At 37.6% G+C, this 13,465-nt stretch overlaps 1 protein-coding gene across 1 annotated transcript in view; it reads left to right on the forward strand.

Annotated features, from left to right (window-relative positions):
- Nucleotides 1-13,465, forward strand: part of HDAC9 (histone deacetylase 9) — a 270,154-nt gene that overhangs the window by 90,697 nt on the left and 165,992 nt on the right. The gene's annotated exons all lie outside the window — the stretch shown is intronic.

Below are 13,465 nucleotides of genomic sequence, written 5' to 3' on the forward strand. Positions count from 1 at the left end.
AATAACAACTGTGCACAGAATGCCACCTTGACAGAAGGCAGGTTCAGCTTGTCTGGGAGCTTTAGGCAGGGTTGAAGGCGCAGCCGTGTGTGCAGCCCGCGAGCTGCATCCCAGCCCATCCCTCACAGGCAGAGCAGGGCTGGGCTCAGTGCAAGGCCCTGTTTATTTAAGTCGATACTTTGTCAGGTCCCTGCTGTTCTCCTGCAGAAAAGTGATTTTGGGGAGGGGGGCAGGAAATGCCTTATGGAAACAGGAAGCCCAAGTGATTCATGTGCTGAGGAATGCGGGGCAGGGGGGACAGGGCAGCGCTCCCTCTGTTTTTAAAGGCACTCTATGAATTGATTTATTGTCAAAGAAAATAACAAAGCGAGTAGGGAAATTGTTAAGGAAGCTTTCCAGTGAAACATTTCCTTCATATTCCCTTTTGATATGTTTACCTTGTTTTATAGGTTTACTTTTGTTAAGCTAGTTAAAGATTCATTGTATTAAGATCCCCTTTAATATGGGTAATCCCAAACTGACCTGGACTCCTTGTCAGGTTTTTTTTCTATTAAAAAATATTTATATTTCTAAAGCTGAGGTATTTTAAGGTGCAGTATCTGGTTTCAAAAGAGATAGTTGTTTTGCCAAATGTAGAAACTGTTCTAAAATATGTTATTAGCATGTGTTGTTTACATTATGTTCTAATACTATTCAGTCTCTCCTAAAATGTTGCAGCTTCTAAAGATACATTATCCTTTTTCCTAGAAGGTCTCCAAACAAAGGACTAAATAGTTGCTGTTAACACAAAAGGCCTCAATAGATAGAAAAAGATTTAATTGAGACAAACACAGGTGATTTTTATGTGTGCTGCATATTTGAACAGAAATCTTTCTCCATCCTGGATGAAAAAAAATTACATTTGCATTCAAAAAGCGAAGGCTATTAAAATGAAATTATATGTGTTTCCTATTCTGTATATTTTTAATTTTCTTTGAAATCTGACTTCAGCTTCATCAAAAAGGGATAGTGCATCTTTTAAAATACATTTGGGGAGAAATTTGCAATTGAGAAGAAGTTTTGTACAATATCACTTCAAAGGCGTGTATTCACAGAAGACACAAGATATTTTTATAATGTCATTCAGGTGAGAAACCCCAATATGTTAGTGTACTTTAATTTCATAATCTTTCAAATTTGGATAAAATTAAAAAACCAGAAACTACCTGGAACCAGTGAAAAGGAAAACTGGGTTTAAACAACCACATTTCTAATTGATTATTTTCTCTTACATTTTAAACCTACTGTATTTATTATAATTTACACCCTTAGAGGTGATCTTGTTCTGTGTTGTAAATATATTCTGTTTGTATGTTCCCTTTTTTTGCCTTCTGATATAAGTCTCTTCCTTTCTCAAATAAAGTTTTTTTTTTAAAAGATCCCCTTCCAGATATTTGACTTTGTGTAAATTTGGTAACTTAGTGGTGTATTTGCTTTGTACAATCAAATACGTTTGCTACACATTGTTGAAACAATTTAAACTTTCAGGAACAAGGTTTTTTATTACACTATTCTTACAATAATTACACAAAGTCTTTCTTTTTGGTCGCTTGTTTTACCCTACATCAGCCATTGTAAGTTTTAGTGAATGTGGAATGGTATTGATGCATGCTCATTTTCCCATCATGGCATCTGTCTTGAACACATGATCATACCATATAGGAAAGGTAAAAGCAAACCCCAGTTCCTCAGCTTCTAATTATCCAAAATTCAGATGAACTGTAATAATTTACAAGACATTTCTAAAACCTGCCTAGATGTCTTATCTGAAAATGTGCTTGTTCTGACAACTTTGGCATTCATCAAGGCCTTTGGAAAACTAAAGTCCACCCATAAATATGCTGAGAGATTGGGAATCCATGAACTAGGCAGACATTAAAACAATTTCATGAGACAGTGAAGTCCCAATGTAGGGAACTTCCATGAAGATGTTAAATAACTTTGTGCCATTTCCTGAACTTTGCTTAGGATCTACAGAGAGAGAGCTTGTCCTGCATAGCAATCTCTGTTGCTACAGTGCATGGATTATTACTGCCAAAAGAGTTCAGAAAACTACTGCATTGCAGTTCTTATAATTTCTTTTTATTTCCAAATGCTTTATGCAGCTTTGGTTCTGGTATAACTTTAACTGAAATAAAATCTATGTTTCAACAACGTAAGTACATAACAATAAATAGTTCTGTAAATCAAATTCCATTATTTTCACTGCTATAGCAGCGGTGTAATGTTTCATCAGTAATACAACCCCTAAAAATAGATAAAAGGTCAAGTTTTAGCTGAGGAAAGCTTAAAACCATCATTAACAGTATAACATTGTACTGCTTGCATTATTGTTTATAGTATATTTAGAATTATAGGTCTTTAAGCAAATCATGCTTTCATAACTGGGATTTTATTTAGTGAACTTTTGTTTTAAATACCTGCGTTAGAATTAGAAGAGCAGCCATAAATGTTTTCAATTTACAACATTCCCGTGTTGGAAACTGCACCTAGATTTTTTTCTACATTATTTACCATGTGTCAAAGCACCCATAATGAAGAAAATAAACATAATACAATACAATTCACATGCCTTATTTTCTTCCCAGGATGATGTGCATCTTTTTTTTTTTTTAATGTTTAATCTGTCCCATTGTCCAAAAAGTAAAGCCAGTATAGCTGATAGCTGACAATTTAGAAGTAATTGCCAGTAAACGAAGGAAAGTCCATCATAATATTTACATACTCAGACACACATTACTGAAATGTAGATACTGCAACATTAGCCTTTTTGTCATCTTCTGGCATTAACAAAACAGGATTAAAAGCTGAATGCCTTAGTGAAGCAGGAGCACTTCAGACACTACCACTCATTTGTTCACTATCTTCATTCCATCTTCATTATCATCAAGATCACTAAGACTTACTCCATGATACTTAAGCCAACTATACCCTGTTTTTATCTTCACTGGAATTCTGAGGTAAAAATCTATAAGCAATAGTCCCAAGCAGCAATCTAAAAATGTTTACTTATTTCTCCCCCTTATGAACACTTCACAATTTGCAGCCAAAATTAGCTAAGCCAAGTTAATTTCCTTATTGTATTCTGTCCTGCTAGCAGCATGTCCTACTTATCCACTTAAGAAATGTTTGTTTGATTTTCATTTATTTGTTTAGTTTCTGATTTCCTTATGCAGTTCCCATCATCTGGGTGGTAATGGAGCTTCTGTACCTCATTTCTTGGTGGTAGAATATAGTTTAGAACACCATCTGCTGAATTACTGGTTAGGCAAACAGAAGAGCATCCTGGATGAAATTATCTTCTCTGGGCTGGAGCAATAATACAAGTTATTTTTACAAAATTTTACTGCTCTATTTGATAGGCTTTGTGCTTTTCATTTGGTTTTTATTGTTGGTTTTTTCTCTTCTAATTCAGCCTAACTTGAATTAAAATTCAAACATAAAAAATAGGATTAGCTGATACTGCATAGCCAGTGGAAAATCTGGGTTCCTGAGCCATGCTGTCACTCACACACACACACACACACACACACACACACACAGGGCTGGGAATGTGCATCCTTCAGGCATGTCCCAGTTTCTGGTCCCCATTTGCTGAGCTAGGGTGTCACACTTCTGCTTGTTTTGACTGTGTCCCCATAGCTCATCTAGCCCGTACAGGACAACTTCCCTGGCTGCCTGTGGGGACACACATCTGCTTCAGCCACCCAGGTATTACTAAGGAGCAGCTGAGAGTTGAAGGTCCCCTTAGTAATTTGTAATCATTCAGCAATGTGATTTGCTGTGATAATGGGGGATTTAGTCACTGGAGCTGTTTTGGCAGACCAGATACTTACTTGTAAGTGATCCAGTGCCTTAATTAAGTGAATAAGATGTTTTGAATGTGGAGTCTTTTTTTCATTTATTTTACTTTACTTTACATAGCTGTCTTGAAGTAACTGTGTTGACTCTTGGTGGTACATAGCCCTGAAATAAACTGAGATGGTTTGGAGCATATGATGTTAAAAGTATCCCTCTGTACACTTGATCCTTCCAGGATGGTTACAGCATTTTTTGGCCTTGAGAAGTGCTGTGAAGGGCTGGATAAATGGAAATGTAATTTTTGAGCAATGTCAGACTTATAAATAAACCTGCCCTCCCCTCTCCTCCCTCCTAAATTAGATTGCCACTGTAGTCTTAGCTCAATTCATCTCTCTTTTTGTAGGCTGCCTTAGCTGTTTGCTTTAACTTTGCAGCCAGTAGGAGACACTAACCTTGCACCTTCCTGCCCTTCCTCAAGTCTCTGAGTGCACAGCCTCAATATAACTCCTACACACCGCAAGCTGGCTCTGTGATTTCTGGGATCAAACACAGTGTAGATGGAGCAAGGAGGTGGAGTGCTATGTAGCTCGATTCATTTTGTGAAAAATTTTAATTTATCTACGTGCAGGGAGGCCTCTGAATATTTAACCTGCTTTTTCTCAGCCTTATGCTTAAGGGCTGTTAATTTCTATGAAGTTTCTAACTGTGGTCTTTAAAAACTGTGTTACAGTAAGCATAATTCTTTTTTCTATGCTAATTCTATGTGAAAGTGCATAATAATGTGAATAATTGCAAGTAATTGTTCTTTCCCAAGTAACTATACTTTCCCATCCCCAGCTGGATGGGAAAATGATCCTTTTTTTCAGAAAGCCTCAAATCTATTAACCTTAATAACTGGCAATATTTGTTATGTAATACTTATTAATTTATAATTTTTTCTCCTATTGTAAACTTCCAGTTACAGACAGCAGTAACATTTATTTTATTATATAACCAATTAACTGATTTGTCTGCCTGACCATGTAGCATTACAATGTAACAATATTATTTAATTTTATTTATACCTTCATGGACTAATATTGATACTCTTTTATTTATAGATCCAAGAGATTTTATGCTTCTTTTCCTCTTTCAAAGACTTAGGATATAGCACCTTGATACTTTTTCTTACTGCTCCCATTTGTCAGAGAAAGCAGAATATCAGGAGACCACTGGGGCAACACTAGGCAAAATTCCTTAATCAGGGCTACATAACTAGCATGAATCAAAAGCTTCCAAGTCCATATCCCAGTAATTACCACTGCACATTTTGACAGTTTAGATGATACTACTTTCATACCTTTGGGCAATTTATCATTTCCTGTATTCTACAGCACAGAGTTTCATTAATATTGTTATTGAAGAGGATTATGTGTTCTTGGAAAGTTGCTTCTTAAAATGCTTCATTTTGGATGGAATTCTGTTTGACCTCCCAATGTCTTTCTCATATTGCTAAGTGCACATGCACAAGTTTTCACTTTTTTCCTTCCTTTAAAATATGGGAGTAAGTTAATGCACTCCCCAGTATATTGCTGGCTAAATCTTCATAAAGCTACATTGTTTAATGTCCTGGAAGTGCAGCTCAGCCCAAATGCCTTGGAGACATAGGTGCTCTAATGCAGAAAGCAGTGCATAATCTGTCTCCTCTCATGTTCTGGCCTGTGACCCTTGGATCCCCAGGAGACCAAGGAGGTGTTTCTGTTCATACTGCCAGTATTTCCTCAGCAAAGGGGCTTGTGAAAATTACAGCTATAAGATTGCAGCAGTGCAGCAACGTCAAGGACTTAAGAAGGCTTTGCTCAAGTTGTCTGTAAAGCAGCAAGTACAGCACAGAGGATTCAGTCTCATACTCCTGCCTTACTCTTTTTCTTTTGCTCCCATCAATAAGCAGCTTAATAGTTTTTAGGTGGCAGCCTGCAGATTTTTAAAGCAGATCTGTGTTACTGAACAGACCCAGAAGGAGCACAAGGCAAAGCACTGTTGGGAAATGCTCTCCTGCTGTGTACAGAGGGACAACTACTGAGACCAGCTTCTTCTAAGGGTGTTCTCTTAGATTTTGCTCTACTGAAAATAGAAGTTGAATAGTTACTACACATCAGAGACCATAATTTCATCACTCAACTACTTGACTGCACACAGGGACAGGTGGTAACTGGTTTTCCCTCATTTCTCAGCCATTTTGACACCTTGTCTAAGGGTATCAAAGGCACCCAAACCCAGCAGCACGTCTCTTGGCATCTTCCTTACTTTCTAGAACTTCTTGGCTTTCACCATTTACCTTAATTTGTAGAGGTCTTTTTTTATAGTTTCCCATAAGTTTCTGCATATATTTCACTTTTCTGAAGATACTGACTTTATACAGAGAGCTTCAAATCTTCTACCATTTCTGGCAGAAATGAAAATGGGAGTGCTGAATACAGATGTCATCAGCCCAGGTTCAGTTCAGGGACACCTGATATCCATAGCTCTGGTTTGGCCCTTTCTGCAGGTAATTGTGTCTCACTAAGGATGCTAATTATTCAGTTAAAATATGCACAGCATTACCCTCTGTGCTGTGTGAGTGGTTTTTTTTTTTTTTATAACAATCTCCATCCCTTCTCAGGCAAGCTCTGAGAACAGAAACACTGGCAGCTCAAGACCAAGAAGAAAAAAGGAACAGAAGCAAAATCTGTTCCCACAGCAAGAGGCTGAGAATTACCATGGGGACGGTTACTTACCTGTGTTGATGGATAATACACTAAGGCAGGCTGCTTATTTTCCCAAGTCCATTGACTGCTTTCAAGTTAGATATCACTTTATGTCACTGTCACAGTAGCTTGGACCCTCCTGTAAAAGAAGTTATCATTTCTTTCACCTCTCTGGCCCTTTCCATCTTTACTGAAAGAAAATAACTCAAAGCCCATTAAGTCGTTTTAATTTTCAAGTTCTTCTTTGAGTGCCTTTCAAAACACTTTCAGGCTGCAAAATCAGCTGGCATGGAATGCACTGGGTCAGAGAGGAGGCAGTGGGCTCAGCCTAGCGGGATGTCAGAACCACAAGAGCACAGCTTTTGTGAAGTGCTGTTGCAAAGGTGAGATGCAGGTGGTCACAACTGAGAAATAGTTCCACAACACAGTTTCCTTCATAATTTTTGTCATCAGTACCCAATCCTAGAGGCCGCAAGTGAGAGGATCATTGAATTTGAAAGGATACTGTGAAAGTTAGCTGGTCACTGATAGAACTCAGGGTTTGGTTCTCCTACTGACATGGCCAGCTGCATGTTTAGTGTCATCCCAAAAGGATGAATATAAACTTATAGACAGGTACTTAGAGTGGGTCAGGTACATTAGATAACAAAAAGTTTTGAAGCTCTTGACCAGGGTCAGGATTTTTACCAAGATCTTTACTAAGCTGTCTTACCAGGATCAGCTCTACTGTGTCTACTGTTTGATTACTTTAGCTAGTACTTAAGGAAATCACAAGACAGGGAAATTAATGTTTGATGCATAGCAACTTCTTATTTGTGAAGTTCTGACATTTCCTATTTTTTTTCCTTTTTCTGCTTTAATACATATGCTAAGTATTGAAAAGAATTTTCTGGTGAGTGGTTTATAACTGGAGGAAGATTTGGCAATTTGGAAAGCAGGGACACAATTCCACTGAGATCAGTTGCATTAAACCTGCAGAATCCTGTAAACAAAAACCAGAAATTGATGTCAGGAAGGATATATATATATATATGTATAAAATGTATTTTGCTCTCCTGTGTTCAATCCATTGAACTAAGAATTTGTGCTTAACAAAACAAGGAGATTTTAAGCCGTTCAGCTGACTGCACAACAGAGTGCTCTGAGCAGAGTGCTCTGTGCAAAAGGAGAAGCTGGAAAGTAGTCTCACAACTTGACTCCTATTAGAAACCAGACTCACCCCTCAGGCATTGCCTTCTCCACAGATCTCTGTTACAGTGCTGTGGCATCAGCAGTGAACAACTGGCAGTCATTACTGGTGCTGTGCTCAATCCCTGTGTTGCATAGCTTCTGAAGAGTGCTGTACTGGAGTAGGTCCTCAAGGCTTACAGCAGTTCTTTGGAACAGGGAATAAGTAGAACAGAAAAAATTAAACTGTTCAAGCCCTTTGGTCTGAGTAGGTCAACAAGAGCATCACCAAGGGCAAACCTGAGTTCCTTTAACGTTGGCAGAAGTCACTCTACTGGATTTGATGTTCTGTCAGATGTCTAAGTACAGGATAGCATTATAAGAGCAAAGAAATGCTACCAAGTTCACTCTACAGGCCACTCCTCTATCTCCTCTATGCCACTGAAACAGCTGTGGTGGTTCACAGGGATGGAGGCTCCTCACAGTATAAAACTTGTGTTCCTAAAGGGGGTAATGCTGGAAAAGCACCGAAAGATGAATGACAGAGCTGCAAAATCAGAACAATTATACCCAAAGCTACCACAGTGTTTTTCTCCTTCAGTAATTAACTCCTGCCCAGAAGCTTCTCCAGCCCCTTCTCCCTCCCTTGCCTATCCATGTAGGTGTCCCCTGGTGTACCAGCCCAGAACTCTGGCAAGTTCTCTGGATTTGTCTCACATCTGACAATCAGAGGATGTAAGAGATCCTCTTGGGAAGGGCTGTGAGCCTTTAGGTACCCCTGCTTTACACACATGCTCAGCCAAGCCCTGGTGGGGTTGGCTCCTGGCAGGGAAGATGCAGTGGCTGGAGCCCAAAGGCGCTTTGTGGAGCAAGGAGGGCAGATGCAGGGGTGTCCTTTCCCGGGCTGTGGGATGGCACAGTGAGGAATGCTGATGGGAGATAGAGGAGGTGAAGCAGCAGCAGCAGTGAAACATGTTACAGATATCTGGTAGTTGGGCTTGAGAGCCCTCCTCGGCTCAGAGAGCAACTCTGTCCTCTTCTGGGAATGATGACATCACTTCAGCCAGAGGCTCCAGATTTCTACCTGCTACAAGATATTTTTCCCATTGTCCTTGTTCTCAGAAGACAGCATGGTACTGGGGATTGCCTTTTAACAGACTGGTTTAACCCACTCTATAAAAAGTTCAGGCTAAATAATTTAAGTTGCACTGATCCTTTCAGGGGATAGAAGAGTTCAGGCAGTTAAAGAAAGGTTAAAAAAAAGAGTTCTCCCAGCTACTACCCAAATGAGCAGTTAGTCTTTGCTGTCCTGTCAATGTTGTATCCTTTAATTAGATTCACTATTAAACAAATTTTACTGATCAAACAATGGAGATTAGTTATTTAAAAAGTATTCAATGGAATAGAAGAAAAAAGTCTCGATTTCTAATTCTCTGTACTGGCTACCTCTTGAATACACTTTAATAACTTGAGAAATACCATAAAGTATAAAGATTGAAGCAAGAGTATCAATGTTTTTTCATCTTCTACACTAATTTCCAAAAATAAATTGATATTTATTTTCCAGCTGATGCTCTTATTTTTATTTAATTTAATTGAATCAATTAACAAACTTAATACTCATGGCTCATGGGTAGCTTAGTGGTGGATCTAAAATCAGAAACACTGAAGTTAACATTGTTTCACCTCTGAGTTTTCTGAGTCAGGGAGATAGATAAAGGGAGGATAGAATATCTGAAATGCTTATAAAATTATCCAGTATATATTTCATCAGAAAAGGGCAAGTTACATTTTAAATTTCTTTTCAATTAACATCTTTTCATGTGCTGCAATGGTTTTCTCTGAATTCTCAATAATCTTCATATTAAGAACATTTTGCAGTCTTCAGAGTTTCTCATTTATAGGAAGTGTTCTGTATTTCACCTCCTAAAAAATCCCAAGGATTGGGTGTTTAAATGTGTCCTTAATTGATTAACAGCTTCTTCCAAACTGATCTGTGGCCTTTTCCCTATTGTACAAAATCATTACACAACAGAAATACCAGAGATTTGATTTGGCATCATCAACCACTGAAAGATGAGTTGGAAATAGATTAGCAAGTGTTCTAGTTGATCTTAATTATGTAGTGACAAGTAAATTCAAGGATGACAGATGATCCCACTGACTAGTAATTCTTCTGACTATATTATGGCATGGATAAACATGTTGGCATTTCTAACAACTGGCCATGAAAACAAAGAAATTTGAGTTGATACTGCTGTGGGAAATACAACAGAAACAAAAATTCCTTTTTAATACATGCTTTGAGTATGTACAGCTTGCCTAAATCTTGTAAAAGACTGACAGGAATATGCTAGGTTCTCAGTGTGGAAGATAACCAAAATGTTTCTCTTCACTTTACTGGGAGGGTTTTATTTTCCCCCTGATTTGGAGCATCAGCACTACCCTCCACTGTAAATCCAGTAACGTATCTGGAATGTTCACACTCTCAGGGCATTTTAAGCTCCACCTTTATTAATAAATAAATAGGGAATTAACTTCTGTGGCAATTTAGACTAGTGAACAAGCCAGGGAGCCTTGTTGAATATGCTACTATATCCCCTTTATTTTTGTGGGCATCATGCATTTTTAGAATGGATATACATTTCCCTGAACCAATGTAATATAAAAGATTTACTGTTACAGTTTGTGTGTGGCCAGGCAATGGCATATGGAAAACATGTTTCCTGCTATTTAATTTAATTACTCTAATCACGTGCCAGCCCCGGGCATGTCATTCTGGACCTCTGAGGCTCTTTGTCTGTCAAAGAGATGGACAATATCTTGGCTTTGTTTAGTTGCTCTGCAGGCTGCAGATAAAACCACTGAAATACTGACTGTTTGTTTAACCAAAACTTTGCATTTTAACCATTTGGCTTTGATTTTTATTTTTTTTTTTACAAGAAAAGATGACATTTTGGCCTTGGTGAGCTGAAAAAGGAAATATTAAGGATTTGAAGAAGAACTGTCACTTTCAGGGCTTAATAGATGAAAAAGAATACTCTAGCCTTCTAGTCAGAAATCAGCTTTGTTAGCAGAAACTTAAGACGCACATCGCTGTTATTTTAGAATTGCCTATTAGCAAGGGCAGCTGGAAAAGTCCTGTTTATAACTGCTCCTTTCTAATATGGTTAGCCCTTCATTCAACAGTTCCAGTAGATTTTTGCTTCTTTCATCTCAATAGTTGAAACTGTTATGGGTGAAACAACTAATTAAGATTCCATAGCAAATACTTATACCAGTGTTGTTGCAGCCAGGAATAAATTAGCTTTCATGTTAACCCAATACTGTTATTTTTATGCAAGAAATATCTGCAAATGACACCTTTAAGTCTTTCAACAAAAACTGAAGAGCAGATAGAGTACTCCGTTCATATTATAAAACCCAAATCTACAGAGAAATTATCCCACACTTAGCCTCAAGTGTATGCTCAACACCACTACTTCCTTCACTTGCAAGCAAGTACTGTACCTTTTCCTGCAACCAGGATGTGTTGCTAAAGGATTTAAGTGTATGAGTATTTAAAAAAATAGTATTTAAGACTGTATGAGGCTACTATTTCTAAAAATCATGTTGTCAGAAGAGGAAAGAATAAGAACCATCTTTTAAACAAATTCCATTTTGTAAGGTATTACTTGATATAGAAAGACTTGCCAACTCATATTTTTGGAAACTATTGAATAAACTTCAGTTAATATGTTTCAGCAATAAATTAATATACTTCTTTATGCAGTAGTGTGCCAGCATCCTGCCACAGTAGTTTTTGAGCTATATAATGTGGAAGAGGATGGGTAGATGAGCTAAGAATATGTTCTGAAGAAATCTGCATCATGAGAGGGAAACACTGATGGGATGACATCAACATGGATGCATTAAAGAAAAATGTCCATCCTAACAGTTTATTTAGTTCTGATATTTCTCCAACTGGCTTTACTTTGTGTTCTAGCTGAATCAATGAGATATAATAGGTAATATTTCCTCTAAAGTGTACAGTACAGCAATGCAAGAATTAAAAATGTTTTTTACTATGTGCTGAATTACAGCTCCTGTCCCCTTTAGCTTCGAGCTAACCACTAGATGACACTACTTCCCACTTACTTAACAGGTGTGGGCATATCTTCCAGTCTCCTCATGTAACACTTAATATATTTACATGCTTCTCCACCAAAGAATTTCAATAAGAACATTATACAGGAGTTACCTTCACTACTATACATTTTGATGAATTTTCTGTAGATACACATAGGTATTTTGGTGTGTGGATGAAGGGGTACACGAGTAGTGCATGTGTCTTTGCATTTATAGACAAAACGTAACTCACTGTGTGAGTGGAGTCTTTAGGGTATTGTAACTTAGCAAGTCTTGATGACAGCTCTACATAAAAGAAACCAGAGGAAGTCCAAGAAAAACTTAATAGGCTGGAGTTTGTGGAGAACATTCCCCTTATCCCCTAACTCCTCCCCTCCCGCCCAAAGGAAAAAGATACAGTATTGGCTTCAGTAGTGTGATTCTGAAAAGACTGGGCAGGGAGAAAAATATCCCACTGAGGAGTCAGGCAAAAGTATGCTGCACTATTCAAGTCCAAAAATGACAAAGTGTGAGGAGAGAAGAGAAGCACTGTCATGTATATCCATAAGGCATCGGCTGCTGCGGTTTTTGAATTAGGAAGAATGAACTTTCCAGAAGGATGTGTGGAAAGAATCCCACGTTTTTAAAAGCCTGATTTCCAGAAATTCAGAAGCTCCAGACTACTTGAAAAACAGATCCTCCAAAGTTACATTTATGCTTCTCAATTGCATGCATGAGAGCATGAGGATATGTAAGTGGAATAGCACCTTCAGATACATTTTTATTTGTGCCTGTGTCAACAAGCATCTTGTTTTCTTAATATTAATTTCAATGATATATGACCCATTTTCCCTATATGTGCTATAACTCTAATAAATGTGGTGTGTGATATACTTAAAGATTATTTTAAAGGGCTATACTAAAACTTGTCTTCCAAATCAGTTTGTCAATTGTTAGTTAAAACAATGTACTACCCATAGTCAAATTAAAAGTAAGAATTACCTTTTGGTTTAAAAATCTAAATTTGAAATATTATAAATCTGCTTAATTTTTCACTTATTTTAATCCTGATTTCCCACAGCTGTAGCAATGTGGGTTGGCTACATCTTTATCTCCTATCACATTAGCCATGTACTTCTGCACTCCTGTTGAAGTTGCCCTGGAAGCAGGGAAGGTGAGACTTCTTGCCTTGGAATGATGCTATTCCCCATTTCTATTTCAAATTCTATCAAAACTCATTTTTTAGCATATTTTTTTTTTCTGTTCTAATGCAAAGAACTGCTAGTAAAGTGCAATGACATCTTGGTGTCATATGAAGTCTACTTAGTGTCTATCTAGTACCAGATCAGTGAGGAAAGTATTTTTGCTAACAAGCTATTTGCTTTATATCAAGTCTATTTCATAAGAGACAGAAGTCAAATTGCTGATTTGTGGCATTTCAAGAAGTTCCAGGGCCTTAATAGTGTCAGTTTTGCTGTCTCTATGCAATAGTTCAGTTAATGCAACATCTCCTGTAGTTCTGTTGAATGTTTGAGAATTGAATTTACAAATAAAACCTTTCCCATTCACAAATAATTTCTTCCAGCTTACAACAGTGCAAGTCCATGCTCCCTATAAGAGAGCAA

The sequence above is a fragment of the Cinclus cinclus genome, chromosome 1, assembly GCF_963662255.1.
Source record: "Cinclus cinclus chromosome 1, bCinCin1.1, whole genome shotgun sequence".
Classification (NCBI taxonomy): Eukaryota; Metazoa; Chordata; class Aves; order Passeriformes; family Cinclidae; genus Cinclus; species Cinclus cinclus.